The sequence below is a fragment of the Musca autumnalis genome, unplaced genomic scaffold (assembly GCF_047663935.1).
Source record: "Musca autumnalis isolate F117 unplaced genomic scaffold, ASM4766393v1 scaffold_5, whole genome shotgun sequence".
NCBI classification, from domain to species: domain Eukaryota; kingdom Metazoa; phylum Arthropoda; class Insecta; order Diptera; family Muscidae; genus Musca; species Musca autumnalis.
In genome coordinates, this window is record NW_027412088.1 from 152,426,035 (window position 1) to 152,443,280 (window position 17,246).

The 17,246-nt window shown below is 38.2% G+C and overlaps 1 long non-coding RNA gene across 1 annotated transcript in view; it reads right to left on the minus strand.

Moving 5' to 3' along the window:
* Window positions 1-501: 501 nt before the first annotated feature.
* Window positions 502-17,246, minus strand: part of LOC141387300 (uncharacterized) — a 166,392-nt gene continuing 149,647 nt past the window's right edge. Inside the window, exons 2-3 of the long non-coding RNA XR_012408529.1 lie at window positions 6,888-7,162; window positions 502-640 (exon numbers count right to left, since the gene is read on the minus strand). This is a non-coding gene — a long non-coding RNA (uncharacterized lncRNA). The remainder of the gene's footprint in view (window positions 641-6,887; window positions 7,163-17,246) is intronic.

The following is a 17,246-nucleotide window of genomic DNA, read 5'->3' on the forward strand; positions in this document are numbered from 1 at the left end:
ATGTTTAGACAGAACAAAACCAAAACGAACGAAAAGAAACGTCGAAAAATTATGGAAATCAGGAAAAGGAAAGAATTTCAGCGTCCTTTTTCTTGATATAAAAGGAGAAAATACCAAACTCAGACCATTTTCATTTCCAAAGTGGTGCCGGCAAATTAAAACCCTTAAACTTGTGATTTAAAAATATAACTAACAAACTAGAAACAAGTAAAAAAAACACAGACATTTTTGTTTTGCAATTGATGTGCTGTTTTATTAAAAGACTCGAAAGTCTCGTTTTTGTAATTGTTGTGGGCGTGATAAAAATCGTAAGTTTCGAGAATATTGTATGCGGTGACTGTGTATAAATAGCTGTATTTTGTGTTCTTTATTTATTTAAAGTGTACGCCACTCAGCCAAACCAGACCTTCACTGATCTCCTCAGCCGTTACAAAGCAATTTACGGCCGTTATAAATAAATGAAGCTGACCCCCTCAGCTTCATTTATTTATAACGGCCGTAAATTGCTTTGCGACAAAGTTCCCTTGATGTGCAGATGACGTCATTGATAATTAATTTGCCGAATGGTTGTGGGGCATAAAGCCATTATATTCCGCATGTGTGATGTCCATTAATGTCTGCACCCAAAACGGCTGGTCACCTGGAATGAGAAAAATGAGAAAAGAAAACAAAGATAAATAAACTGCTAAGTACCAGAAATTAAATTAATTAAGAACAAAATTAACATACAAAAATATTGATGCCTAAAATTTTTATAATACATAACTAAAATAACTAGGTTAAGTTGTGTTGTCCTAAGTGTTTACTCTAATTATATTCTTTTTATTGATTGTGAGGAAAGTTAACGCCAAGTTTTTTTTTTTTAAATGCGAGTGTAGGGTTGCCCTTTAAAACGTTTAGCCTAAATTTCTATTAGTTTGATTTTTTTGGAGACAAAAGAAGTGAGTCTCAAAAACCGCTAACAGAGCTCTATTAGGCAGGTCGTAATAATAACAAGGATTGGCCCAGGTTGGTCTAACAATATGCGTCGCTATACGTGAAGAAAATGGTAATCTGAGAATTGACTCAATAAATATTTGTGATCGTTGGTGTTAAGTTTTCATAAAAATTATGGGATGGGACCGGCCTGAAGATGACACCCCTGAGCTAGTTGGTACCTCCCCGTAGCGCCACTGCAGGTGGCACGTAACAAACTTTTAATGTAAAGGACGTAGGTTACTACAATTTTCCTAAAATGTTTCTTATATTTGTGGGTCGTATGTGGATAAATATGGGCCACATAGACCCGCGGTTTCCTATAGCCTCCACGTATCGGAATTGGTGTAATGGGGTGCAAATTGGTATATTGGGATTTTGAGTGGATGGAGAACATCTGTACAAAATAATATCAATATCTGTTCGCGTTTTGGTATAGTCCCCGTACCGGCCGATATGACATATTTTATAGGTTCCAAGCACATTTATCAACCTATTTGTTTGTATTTTGGCATTTTTTGTTCTTCAAATTTGAAAACTGCTCAAATTTGAACATTTTTTTCTATATAATGTGAATAAAATTAGCAAGAATAGTCTTCAAACTATAAAAAACAAGATTTCTTAGTATTGGTGAACCCATTTTGGCATAAACGAAACCAACAATGACGTCTAATGGCGGTTCTTCTATCAAATTTTCAAAAATATAGATGTATGAATATTCCAATGACTTTCTGAAAAAGTCGCATATACCTGCGCGAACCTGCAGCTATTTTTTGGTTTGCCCAAAGAAAATTATGATTCCTCTCAGAAAATGTGCGATTTATTCTGCAACTCACGACAACACAGAAAAAAAATTCATTCAATTTATGAATAGTGTTCAAAAATAGTTTCCAATATTCAGATTTTTACATTGTATGAACCTAATTCATAAAGCAATAAATACTAGTTTCTTTTTTGAATGAAACATAAACATGGAATATATGTCTATTCTCTTTTGCAAAATATGATTAAATTAAAGGAAGAGAAAAAGTTACTTATATTCAAAACTCTGTTTTTATTTTTTATAAATTTATTTTTTCTATAAAAATTTTGTTTTTTTAATTTTATTTTGAAATTAGTTTTTTTTTATTTTGTTTTGAAATTAGATTTTTTTTTTAAATTTATAATTATTCCACTTTAAACGTGTCTACTAATTAATTTTTCCTAATGAGTTATGTATCTTGTAAAGCAGAACAATGTATACCATATGTACATCCATATTGAGATCATCAGCGCTAGCTCGAGTTATTACATTTATATTAAAGAAATTCAAAAATTGTATATGCGAAATAATGCTATTGAATAGTGAGTATTTTCCGACAACAAACGAAATTTATACGTTGTTGGTTTGTTAGTGTGGTAGTGGTGGTTGTTTAGGCTGTTGGGCTTTGTTGACACGGAGCAATGTGCGTGTACCCAGCAAACCAAAATCGGAAAAAACATCAGAGTTCGGACCGAATTCGGTCCGAAAGTCGGATGAAACGTCCGAGTTCGGATCCGAATTCGGTCCGAACTCTGACCGAAAGTCATATGGCGTGGTTGACGTGTTCTCTGACCGAAATTCGGATGAAAATCGGATGTTTTAGCCGACTTTCCGACCGAATTCGGTCCGAACTCTGATAAACTATCGTATAAATTTCTGATTTATTTACCGACTTTCGGACAGCTATCGGTCCGAATTCGGAAGTAAAATCTTATGAAATTCGAAAGTGTTTTAGTTAAGAAATATCCAAATCCTATAAAAGTTTATCTACTATAAACATATTAAAGGTTTTAATATCATCTTATGCTGTGTTAAATGCGGAAAACAAACTGTGGAAAACAACAAATTCGTCAACACGATCTGTGGAAATACATGTCTTCACATGCAAAAAATGTTCATACACATAAAAGTGTTAAGAAACTTAACTTTGGCCATATACAAATATAAAACATAGTGTTGAAGTTTGACGAAGAAAATCTTTACTTTCATTAACTTCACAAAAATAAAGAAATATGTATGCAACCGATCACTATGAATAACATTTAAACACTATCATGCATCTACACGCATAACAAAAATAAACCAAATTTGTTCTCCGATACAGAAATTAAAACCCGAGCACTCAATTTTTCTTCGTACTGCATCAATGTCGGCACATCAACAATTACACATTTACAATGTGCGAGCGAAACATGTACAATTCTTTTCTCTCTGCTTATTTACACTTAATTTTGCCAAAGCAGCACAAGAGAAAATAGAAAAATTTCCTTCAGAGAGGGAGAGAGCGGACAGGAAAAAGTTCGTCAGATTAGTCGGACAGAGTTCGGACCGAAGTCGGTCAGACGCCTCGGAAAAAACTTCCGACTTTGAGCAGACGCGTCGGACGTCCGACATTGTGTTTGCTGGGTAGATACGATAAAGGGGAATAAAGACAAAAACAATAGAAGCAAAACCACAACATCTTTATAGGCAAAGCACAAAAACCGGTTTCGCCAGAAAAAAAAATGGGCAATGCAGGGGAAACTAGAAAATTTATTTTTGTATTTTAGTATATTAGTATTGTGTACATGAATAAAAAAATTGTCCATTCACTTTAAAAGAGGTGCGTTCAAATTATGGACAAAAAAGTTATGAACGGAATTAGTAAAAAAGTCATACTTTTGTTTTTTCTGTGAACACATTTAAAAACCTCCAAAGATTATAAAGAAGAAGATTTAGTAGACTTTTAAAAAGTCGCATTTTTGGGGTAACGAATAGCAACTAAACTAAATTAGATATTACAACTCTATATACAACTCTAGATATTACAACTCTATAATTAAAAATTGTAAAGAATTATAACAGAAACTAAAAACTATAGCCAACTAATCTATTTGTTTGTAACACACTATTACTTAAGCAAAGTTAGAAGCAATTTTTAAGGAAAATAAATATTGTTTTACAAAGTGCAACTTTTAAGTGCATTTATAGTTGTTTCGCGGGGTAAATTGCAAAACTGAATATGAGGCATTTGTCATGGGATACTTAGCAATGTAATTCAACAAGAATCTCATTAGTTTTATGTACTTTAATTTTGGAGTAAAGTTCCATCTGCAACGTAAAGATGATCAAGTTGGGCTAAGTGGCAGATAGGGTGAAATCGACTTTATTTCGCTGGGTTTATATATACTTACTTAGAGGTAGTTTACACTATATGTCAATGTCATATGACCTGAAATTTGGGGGATTTCCTTACGCCATTTACTTTATGCGTCCATACCAGTCAAATTACGTCTCCACATTGCCTGCGTGGGTGATATAGAATGTTTTTATTTCGTGTTATGTGACATTGATAGATAGTGTAAACTACCTCTAAGATTTAACATAGAATGTTAAATAGGTCACACGATAGTATGTCACCTAGTCTGAAACCACGTTTTGTTTTAAATGGCTCGGAGAGGTTCTTTTCTATTTTAACTGCTGATATTGTGTCAGCCATTGCCATACTGCATAATCGTATTATTTGTGCAGGACTGCCAAACTCAGACACAACACCTTGGAGTATAGATCTTGCGGCAGTTTGAAGAGAACCGGCTATTCTTTGCCACTGCGCTCCCACATTATCGGTGCAAGGAGTGCCGTCTTCCAGCATGTGGGTCAATTGAGTGGAATAAGCTAGTGCTATCTGTGGTGTTTGCGGCCTCTCGACATCCAACTTTCATCCTGTAGTCCGATTCTCTAGCTCATTTTTTGAGTTGCCGACAAAAATCGGTAAAATTAAAACGCAAACTTATGAATGAAAATTTTAAATAAAAGTTGCCAGCACTCTTCCTATCGGTAGAACTTTACGACAACTTTTTATTCGTCGGTAACTTACCGAAATCATCGTTAATTACCGAAATTATAAGCATTTTACTGTTACCTCATTCCGTTGTCGGATGTTAGCTCATGAAGGCTGAACTTGCCGACCGTGGAAACAAAGATATTTTCCCTCCCAATTTTAATATTAAAATCCCCTAGAACAATCTTAATGTCATGGTCAGCGCAGCAGTCATATGCTCTCTCTAGGCTCTCGTAGAATACATACTTGGTCTGTTCATCTTTCTCTTCGGTCTGGGCATGGACGGAGATGAGACTGCTGTTAAAAAGCTTAGCTTTTATACGGATTATAGCAATTTTCTCATCAACCGGAATGAAACTGGAGACGAGATTTTTAAGCCTTCGATTGGCGATAAATCCAACACTTGCTTATGTTTCGTTTCATGACAGCTATATTACAGTGCGTAATCGTTTGTGATCTTTACGTCTGCCCAGTTCCATCGCACTTCCTGTACGGCGATAATATCAGCTTTATACGCAGAAAAAACATTCAAGAATGTTTTCATATTTTCGTTCATACTGTACAGGTACCTCACAAGATACATGTGCAATTTCTTATATCCATCCGAAATCCACTATTTTTTCAAAAATATGTAAGATTTTCATGAGATGCAAAATTACTTTCCTATTTTCCCCACATTCCCATTATTTGCTCTCATACTTCCTCTCTTGTTTGGCAAATGCTCTCAACTTGGTTCCCTTTTTCTTTTGAATGGTCTCGTCGTCTCACCATCACATTGACACATTGTGTCAACAAATCACAACACAACCCCTACCATCGTCTCACCATCACATTGAGACTATATCAATCATGAACAAGAAGAGAGCATTTCGACGCCTCCAAACAATAGTATGCTAAGTCGACTTAGCATGTTTTCAAGTTCTTTACATTTTTATATTTAACGTCCTTTAACTTAAATTCTGTCAAATTTTGGTAATAATCGGACAATCCGAACAGAAGTTATAAACAAATATTTACTTAGCATAGTACTGAATGTCAAAGAAATTTCCAAACTTTTAGAGCTTGTCCTGCAAAACTCACTGTTCAGAATTAGCAAACTATTATTTGGAGGTGTCGAACGTCCTTTAACTTAAATTCTGTCCAATTTTGGTAATGATCGGTCAATCCGAACAAATATTGACTTAGCATAGTACTGAAGTTCAAAAAAATTTCCACACTTTGAGAGCTTCTCTTGCAAAACTTTTTTTTTTAGACTTAGCATACTATTATTTGGAGGTGTCGATTTGTAGGTGAATCGTACGAAAACGTAAGGGCGAGTGCTCATCTTGTTCATCTATGGAATATATCAGGGATGAACGAAATCATAATCTAGCGTTGATTGTTTTTATATTCTCTAGCATTCAGTGGTTAATGAGACGTCAAAGAAAGCACACAAGCAGGGACGTACGTAATGTTTTCTTTATGTTGTACTTGAATAGTGCTTGTAAATTAGAATTAAAACATTAAATTTATTGTTTGTCATTTAAAATTACTTTTTTGATCTTACCATATTAAAAAATAAATAAAATCTATTTGAAACAACATTTTCAAATTGTGTGCTCAATCGGAGAGTAAATTTGGTACTCTTACTTACCAGTGATTGGCTGTACGATATAGTTCGCATCTACAATTTTTTAATTTCTTTAATATAAAGGCAACATCTAATATCTCAACCTAGTGCTGATAGACTCAACATGTATGTGTGTACATATGGTTCGTACTGTTCGGCTATGCTCACAAGACAATCACAACTACAGTGAAAATCATTAGAAGAAACGGTAAATTAAAATAACACAAAATAAAAGCATTAATGAAAAGCAGCAAAATTTGTCTCTGGTTTGGTGTGGTGGTTGTTAGTCGATAAAACTAAACAACTCGCCAAAATTGTTTTTTTCAATCTCTCGGAAGAGACCAATATCTTTTTTTTGCTCTATGAAGGGGTTTCATGAAATGCCGAAATTTGAACCTTGGCAAGACTTTACGATACTATTACTATTCCTACAATGCAGTAATTTTTATCTGTGTACTTACCAAGTATATCCGCCAGTGTGCAAACTGCACATACCCTGTAGAGTCCTAATCACATCCTATATCATTTTAATATAGCTTATCGCTATACTCATCTTTTGATCTCCAATCCACTGAATGTCGTCAAATTAGCATCTGTCGCACTTCAAGACGAGTAGGCTATATGAGTTGGTTTAGTTGTTAGTCCGTAAAACCATACAAAGCACTTCTGCGAACGAATACCCTGAGACAGCACTCATATCTAAACTTTAGATTCTAAAGACGACATTCACTCATATCTATAAAAGAGTGCACAGAAGGTTTTCATTATTCTTTATTTTCTTCTTATTATTAAAAAGCCTGGCGTCTTTTCTGTTATAAGGTTACACTGTTCATCAATGGGTTCCTTCCCCACACTGCAACTAATAACAACTATTTCTTATTTTAGTTACTTGAACACATAACTTTTGTAGTTCTAATTGTTGGCTAATGATAAACTTGTCCTTCCCCAACTTGACAACAACTTGAGAAGAAAATTTCAAAGTGTTTTAAATATTGCAACGCAAAAAGGAGGACAAGAATTTCCATTTCTTTTTTAGTTTTTCTCAAAATGGAAACAAGGTTCCGTTGTAATAAAATTGTACAAATTTACAGAGTTAAATGTCATGCATAAATTCAGCGAAATCACAGCTGACACTTGCATAAAACTCTTGCTGCAGGGTAAGAAAGAAGGAAAATACAATCAAAACAAGAACAACAACAAATTGATATATCCTTCATAGCTTAACCTTTTCAAGCTGCTCCTAAACAAATTCCAAAGGGTTGTTTTACATTTTGTTGTTTGAGTTTGCTGTTCCTCTTGTTTGGTTTTCGTCCATACCAAAAGCAAACAACATCAAAGCTGACACTTTGGAGTTAGTTTTGACACTTTGAGTTTTGTTTCTCAGTAATAAACCTACTGTTCACTACTTTTCACACATGCACAAGTTTTTTTCTTGAATATTGTTTGTTTGATTTTCATTCGGCGAATGACAAGATATTCTCCCTAAAAAACTACCAACTGACATCTACACACAATTGTTTGCTGTTCCATGAGTTATGGCAGTTCAGTGACATTCATAATAGCAAAAGCTTAGCTTTTGACCTACAAAAACTCTATGCAAGAAGTTAAACAACCAAATAATAAATACCAACAACAACAAAGAAAGGGAGAAATCATCCGGATGTTTGCTATAGAATGTGTGTTCCACTTGACTAAAATATACATATACCACAACCATTCTACCGCAGTGTTTTCCAAATCTGTCCATTCGCCACCACCACCACCACCCAATATCCTTGGCGATGATAATGATGATGCTGGTCGTTGTGGCAATGATGACGGGGTAACGGAAAATTTGTGAAAACAATCAAAGGACAACGAAATTGCTACTGGTAATACCTAAAGGATGTTGAATTTTGGTTCGTATAGAAGGCCACAGGTCTTCGTAAAGAAGACCACATGTCTTCGTATAGATGACCACAGGTCTTCGTATAGAACGCCACAGGTCTTAGTTAGACACAGGTCTTCCAATAGAATACCACGGGTCTTCGTATAAAAGACGACAGTTATTCGTATAAAAGACCATAGGCCTACGTATAGAAGACCACAGGTCTTCGTATAGAAGACCACAGGTCTTCGTATAGAAGACCACAGGTCTTCGTATAGAAGACCACAGGTCTTCGTATAGAAGACCACAGGTCTTCGTATAGAAGACCACAGGTCTTCGTATTGAAGACCACTGGTCTTCGTATTGAAGACCACTGGTCTTCGTATTGAAGACCACTGGTCTTCGTATTGAAGACCACTGGTCTTCGTATTGAAGACCACAGGTCTTCGTATTTAAGGCCACAGGTCTTCGTATTGAAGACCACAGGTCTTCGTATTGAAGACCACAGGTCTTCGTATTGAAGACCACAGGTCTTCGCATTGAAGACCACAGGTCTTCGTATAAAAGACCACAGGTCTTCGTAAAGAAGGCCACAGGTCTTCGTACAGAAGACCACAGGTCTTCGTATAGAATACCACAGGTCTTCATATAAAAGACCACAGGTCTTCGTATAAAAGACCACAGGTCTTCGTATAGAAGACCACAGGTTTTCGTATAGAAGACCACAGGTCTTCGTATAGAAGACCACAGGTCTTCGTATAGAAGACCACAGGTCTTCGTATAGAAGACCACAGGTCTTCGTATAGAAGACCACAGGTCTTCGTATAGAAGACCACAGTTCTTCGTAAAGAAGGCCACAGGTCTTCGTATAGAAAACCCCAGGCCTTCGTATAAAAGGCAACAGGTCTTCGAATAGAATACCACGGGTCTTCGTATAGACACAGAACTTCGAATAGAATACCACGGGTCTTCGTATAAAAGACCACAGATATTCGTATAGAATACCACAGGCCTACGTATAGAAGACCACAGGCCTACGTATAGAAGACCACAGGGCTTTATATAGAATGCCACAGGTCTTCGTATTGAAGACCACTGGTCTTCGTATTGAAGACCACTGGTCTTCGTATTGAAGACCACAGGTCTTCGTATTTAAGGCCACAGGTCTTCGTATTGAAGACCACAGGTCTTCGTATTGAAGACCACAGGTCTTCGTATTGAAGACCACAGGTCTTCGCATTGAAGACCACAGGTCTTCGTATAAAAGACCACAGGTCTTCGTAAAGAAGGCCACAGGTCTTCGTACAGAAGACCACAGGTCTTCGTATAGAATACCACAGGTCTTCGTATAGAATACCACAGGTCTTCATATAAAAGACCACAGGTCTTCGTATAAAAGACCACAGGTCTTCGTATAGAAGACCACAGGTTTTCGTATAGAAGACCACAGGTCTTCGTATAGAAGACCACAGGTCTTCGTATAGAAGACCACAGGTCTTCGTATAGAAGACCACAGGTCTTCGTATAGAAGACCACAGTTCTTCGTAAAGAAGGCCACAGGTCTTCGTATAGAAAACCCCAGGCCTTCGTATAAAAGGCAACAGGTCTTCGAATAGAATACCACGGGTCTTCGTATAGACACAGAACTTCGAATAGAATACCACGGGTCTTCGTATAAAAGACCACAGATATTCGTATAGAATACCACAGGCCTACGTATAGAAGACCACAGGCCTACGTATAGAAGACCACAGGGCTTTATATAGAATGCCACAGGTCTTCGTATTGAAGACCACAGGTCTTCGTATTGAAGACCACAGGTCTTCGTATTGAAGACCACTGGTCTTCGTATTGAAGACCAAAGGTCTTCGTATTGAAGACCACAGGTCTTCGTATAGAAAACCCCAGGCCTTCGTATAAAAGGCAACAGGTCTTCGTATAGAAGGCCACAGGTCTTCGTATAGAAGGCCACAGGTCTTCGTATAGAAGGCCACAGGTCTTCGTATTGAAAACCACAGGTCTTCGTATAGAAGACCACAGGTCTTCGTATAGAAGACCACAGGTCTTTGTATAGAAGACCACAGGTCTTCCTATAGAAGACCACAGGTCTTTGTATAGAAGACCACAGGTCTTCCTATAGAAGACCACAGGTCTTCGTATAGAAGACCACAGGTCTTCGTATAGACACAGGTCTTCGAATAGAATACCACGGGTCTTCGTATAGACACAGAACTTCGAATAGAATACCACGGGTCTTCGTATAAAAGACCACAGTTATTCGTATAGAATACCACAGGCCTACGTAATACCTAAAGGATGTTGAATTTTGGTTCGTATAGAAGGCCACAGGTCTTCGTAAAGAAGACCACATGTCTTCGTATAGATGACCACAGGTCTTCGTATAGAACGCCACAGGTCTTAGTTAGACACAGGTCTTCCAATAGAATACCACGGGTCTTCGTATAAAAGACGACAGTTATTCGTATAAAAGACCATAGGCCTACGTATAGAAGACCACAGGTCTTCGTATTGAAGACCACAGGTCATCGTATAGAATACCACAGGTCTTCGTATAGAAGACCACAGGTCTTCGTATAGAAGACCACAGGTCTTCGTATAGAAGACCACAGGTCTTCGTATAGAAGACCACAGGTCTTCGTATAGAAGACCACAGGTCTTCGTATAGAAGACCACAGGTCTTCGTATAGAAGACCACAGGTCTTCGTATAGAAGACCACAGGTCTTCGTATAGTATACCACATGTCTTCGTAATGAAGACCACAGGTCTTTGTATAGAAGACTACAGATCTTCTTATAGAAGACCACAAGTCTTCGTATAGAAGACCACAGATCTTCTTATAGAAGACCACAAGTCTTCGTATAGAAGACCACAGGCCTTCGTATAGAAGACCAAAGGCCTTCGTATAGAAGACCACAGGCCTTCGTATAGAAGACCACAGGCCTTCGTATAGAAGACCACAGGCCTTCGTATAGAAGACCACAGGTCTTCATATAGAAGGCCACAGGTCTTCGTATAGAAGACCACAGGTCTTCATATAGAAAGCCACAGGTCTTCGTATTGAATATCACAGGTCATCGTATAGAATACCACAGGTCTTCGTATAGAAGACCACAGGTCTTCGTATAGAAGACCACAGGTCTTCGTATAGAAGACCACAGGCCTTCGTATAGAAGACCACAGGTCTTCGTATAGAAAACCACAAGTTTTCGTATAGAAGACCACAGGTGTACGTACAGACACAGGTCTTCGAATATAATACCGCAGGTCTTCGTATAGAAGTCCTCAGGTCTTCGTATAGAAGTCCTCAGGTCTTCGTATAGAGGACCACAGGTCTTCGTATAGAAGACCACAGTTCTTCGTATAGAATACCACGGGTCTTCGTATAAAAGACCAAATTTATTCGTATAGAAGACCACAAGTCTTCGTATAGAATTCCACAGGTCTTCGTATAAAATACCACAGGTCTTCGTTTAGAATACCACAAGTCTTCGTATAGAATTCCACAGGTCTTCGTATAAAATACCACAGGTCTTCGTATAGAATACCACAGGTCTTCGTATAGCATACCACAGGTCTTCGTAATGAAGACCATAGGTCTTCGTATAGAAGACTACAGGTCTTCGTATAGAAGACCACAGGTCTTCGTATAGAAGACCACAGGTCTTCGTATAGAAGACCACAGGTCTTCGTATAGAAGACCACAGGTCTTCGTATAGTATACCACAGGTCTTCGTAATGAAGACCACAGGTCTTTGTATAGAAGACTACAGATCTTCTTATAGAAGCCCACAAGTCTTCGTATAGAAGACCACAGATCTTCTTATAGAAGACCACAAGTCTTCGTATAGAAGACCACAGGCCTTCGTATAGAAGACCAAAGGCCTTCGTATAGAAGACCACAGGCCTTCGTATAGAAGACCACAGGCCTTCGTATAGAAGACCACAGGCCTTCGTATAGAAGACCACAGGTCTTCGTATAGAAGGCAACAGGTCTTCATATAGAAGACCACAGGTCTTCGTATAGAAGACCACAGGTCTTCGTCCAGAAGACCACATGTCTTCGTATAGAAGACCACATGTCTTCGTATAGAAGACCACATGTCTTCGTATAGAAGACCACATGTCTTCGTATAGAAGACCACATGTCTTCGTCTAGAAAACCACAGGTCTTCGTCTAGAAAACCACCGGTCTTCATATAGAAGACCAAAGGTCTTCGTCTAGAAGACCACAGGTCTTCGAAGAATACCACAGTTATTCCTATGGAAGACCACAGATCCTCCTATGGGCGATCACAGGTCCTCCTTATAAACAGGTTTTAATGTTGAACACTACAGGCCTCCATATAGAAGACCAGAGGACTTCAAATAGAAGACCAGGGGAGTTCAAATATTGAACCACAGGACTTCAAATACAAGACCACAGGACTTCATATTCGCAAAAACGTCTTCTCTCATCACGTTTATAATGCTGCACCCTTTCATCTAACTTTCATATATTTGAGTATGGCAGTACCATGGTGCACCACTCTTTGTTTTATCCCACCTCCTTGTCCTAGTATATACCGCCGCCCGCCCAAAAAATGGATGGCCACATATATTAAGCGGCGAATATTTTCGGTACTTAGCACAGTTTTTGTGCTCTGTTGGACCTTTCAACATGTGAATGAATATTCTCGCAATGCAATGCCATAAATATGAATATTGTAAACATATATTTGTCGGAAGCAACAGCCAAAAGCAAAACTAAACTAAAACGCCCAACCAAAAAATCCACCAGCAGTCGCCGATGGTGGTCCATTCTATTGGTATTTTAGACAATCAAAACAACAAAAAAAAAGAAAACATATACATTTTGCTGTTCTCGTTTGGTGGCCAGTTATTTTGTTGCTGTTCTTCTTGTTGTTGCTTTTTATTGGAGTTCTTGGTTTTATTTATGGTCATCTCTATTGTCTTTTGCAAATTTGTAGTTTGCTTTCAGCCAATTTACTTAAGTACAACACGCTGCGAGGAATTTGGCAGGACTTGGCACATAGACGAGTGCTTCCACTGCTACTGCCACTTCCGGAAGATAGATGATAGAATGTTCTTAGGAGTTATTATGTTGAGATTTATTTGAAACGTAGATGTTTTGAATATGAAATGAAAATTTATGATGAAATGCAGATTAAAATGGAGGACTACAAGGATGTGTTTTATTTTCGGACATTTAGGAGTGGGTTGGTATTTTTTTGCGAATGGAAGAATTATTTGTTTAGGTTTGAACTATTGAATTGTTTTGATTTAAAATAAAACAAGTAAAAAAGTATCAGTCGGCTTTGCCGACAGAGATATACCCTCAGCCTGTGCAAATTGAAACAGTTTTTTTTCACAAAAAACTTATGTATTTAGGGGGTTTCAACATTTTGGTCGTATGAACCGACAAAAATTTTGATTAGGATTAAAGTTCAAAAATGTTGCGGAAAAGGTACTTAAAGGAATGGACCGACTTAGACCATGGGTGTGCCATAGGCGGTTTTACACCCTTCGGGCTGTTTTCTCAAGAAGTATGGACTTGCCCCTGAAACAACTTTTACCATCGTAATTGAGGCAGCAAATGTAAGTTGCTTCAACAAAAATCAATAGCAGGTCATAAAGTGAACTTATCCAAAAGTGTGTGTGGGATGCACGGGACGGAGTGGACAAATATAGTCCATATTCGAACCTTATCTATATCTGGTAGATATTATGAGAATGTGTAAAGTATGGACCAAATCGGTCACTCCCATCAAGAGTTATCGTGCGCACAATTTTTCCGAATATTTTTGAGCTTTTGTGGGGTAGGTACCTGAATGAGTGGACCGATATGGCTTATCTACGAACTTAAACTAAGTTTGGAAACAATATTATGAAAGCCAAATTTTGGCCGGAATCGGCATTTCCGTTCGAGAATTATCTTGCGCTTCCACCCATAAACATGGTGTCATAGGGTTTGTTTTTCAACTTTCAGGCTATTTTTTCAAGAAGTATGGACTTGCCCCTGAGGAAACTTGTACCTTCGTATAGGGGACAGCGAATACAAGATGTTACAACAAAAACCAAGGCGATTCGAGAGCAGGTCCTAAACTGAACTTTTCCGAAATTTTGTGTGGGAGGTACTCGAAGGAGTTTACCGATTGAGTCCGTATTGGAACCTCATCTAAGTCTGGTAGAAATTTCATAATGTGCAAAGTATGGACCAAATCGGTCACTTCCTTCAAGAGTTATCGTACGCACAAATTTTCCGAACATTTTCGAACTTTTGTGGGGGAGGTACCGGAAGGAGTGGACCGATATAATCCATCGTTGAACTTGAACTAAGTTTGGACAAAATATTACGAAAGCCAAATTTTGGATCGAATCGGTTGATCCGTTCGAGAGTTATCTTGCGCTCCAACCACTACACACGGTGTCAGAGGGTTTTTTGTAACTTTCAGGCTATTTTCTCAGGAAGTATGGACTTGCCCCTAATGAAACTTACAGCGTCGTATAGAGGACAGCGAATACAACTTGCGTAAACAAAAATCAAAGCGATTCGAGATCAGGTCCTAAACTGAACTTTACCGAAATTTTGTGTGGGAGGTACCCGAAGGAGTGGACCGATTGAGTCCATATTGGAACCTCATCTAAGTTTGGTAGAAATTACACGATGTGCAAAGTATGGACCAAATCGGTTATTCCCTACAAGAGTTATCGTGCGCACAAGTTTGCGACAATTTTTGAACATTTGTGGGGGAGGTACCTGAAGGAGTGGACCTATATGGCCCATCTTCGAACTTAAATCGAATATGGACAAAATATTTCGATACCCAAAATTTGAACCGAATCGATTGATCCGTTCGAGAGTTATCGTGCGCACCAGCCAGCCAGACAGACAGACAGACCGACAGACAGACAGACAGACGGACGGACATTGCTAGATCTACTCAAAATTGTCTGAAACGGATATCGTACAAACATACTTGGGGTCTAAAACCATTATTTCGATGAGGCACATTTTTGGTCGTATCAAAGTGTAAATACCCTCTTTAGCCTAAAGGCTGAGGGTATAAAAAATGTTGCAATCTTTAGAGAATAATAAATTTGGTTCTGAGACCTGTTTTGGCATTATCTTTGTTTGAAATATGTATGGAAATCAAAAGTATATATGTTAATAAAACTCAGGGAGCCAAACATTAGATCTAAATATATGTAAATGATTGCAAATATTTTATGCAACTTTTTTTTTTAATTTGAAATTTATTGAATAACTTTTTTATAGTTAAGAAGGACCTACGTTTTCATAAAATAATTTACTCAAGTGTTTACATATGGTGTGCTATTATATTTTTCTCCCGGTACTACATTTTATTGATATAGAATTTCACAAGACCTAGAAAAGCGAAGACTATTTCTGTGAAAAGAAATGTAAACGCATCATGGGCCTTCAAAATCCTTGAAATCGGCCTGTTTCGTTAAATGGGGACTATTCCAAAGCGTGGGTCTAATTCAAAAATTTTTTGTGGAGAACATGTGTGACCACTAGGAACCCACAAGGCCAAGTTATAGCTATTTGGGCCAGAAAATGTTTTAAAGGCTCTAAAATACCTGTAATCGGTTGTCACCGGTATATAGAGGCTATTCCTATTTTCTTCCCAGTTTCTTGACCATTGTGAACTCTAAATGCCAAATAACATCCAATTTGGTGTGAAAATGTAGCAAAAACTCCAAAATACCTGAAATCAGGCGGTACCGTTATATGATATATTTATATATAAATATCATATATATAGCAAACTTGACCTGCCTGTAAACAAAAGTCGCATCTGTGGACAATTTTAGCGTCCTATCTCAATTTGTTTGGATGCTAGAGTGATTACGACAGACAGACGGATGAACATCAAGAATCATTATACTTTATAGAGAGTCTTCAAGTCTGCCTGACTATAGACCGGTGAGACTGTTCTCAAGTCCTCTAACCAACTGTACTGCTTTGCGGGTAGTTAGAATCACTGAAATACGCTACAGCAATCATAAAGTTTATACGATTGTTGGATGAGTGGATTTTCGGAGTAGATACAGGCGCCAGTGCCTTCCTCCATCTTGGTAAGAACATCCACAGCTATCTTCACTTCTTTTACTGTGTGTAGACCACTGAGCTCACGCAATTTTGAAGCTGCCAGAGCTCTGAATTTGCCCCAATCTATTCTCCTGGGATTCCTATTAGAAATATGAAAGGTATCATCTGAGAAAAACAATTTTTAGATATCCTCCCATTCTTTATATAGGAGTCCATGTTAGACCGAAGACAGGAGTGGCTCAAGAATCACTTCTGGGACCAATCCTGTAAAATTTAATTATTACTGACATCCCCGACAAACAAAAACTTGGGGGACATGAGATGTGGCATCATGAGATGTGGTATTCGGTCCTCGCAAACGGCACTGGATAAGCTGATTGATAGCTCTACGTTTTGCTCGGTCAATGAGGACACCCCTACAAGAATTAGAGCAGAATGTCACAATTCGCCAGATAGAACCATCGTGTCACCTGGTAATCCGTCATTTCTCTTGGATCAGACCATATCCCTTAATTGTCTCCATTAGTAGACCGCCTGATTTCATCACCCCTGAACGCCGCACTTTCGTCAGTCATGAGAAAGCTGATTGGCCGAGTTTCGGAGAGTTCACAAATCACCGCTTCAGAGATCTGCCCAATCCTTCTGATGTTCGTGCAGCGGAAAGGACGTTCCGAGACATCATCACTGCTTCAGCCACTCGCCATATACCTGCTGGTCGATTACCCGAAGTGAAACCAAACTTCCTAGCAGAGGCGACGGGAGCCTGATGAGCATAAACGAGCCAACCCCAGTGACCCCGGAGTCAGGGAGCTGACACTGGCATTTAACAGGTTGGTCAGGTAGCATAAGCGGAACAA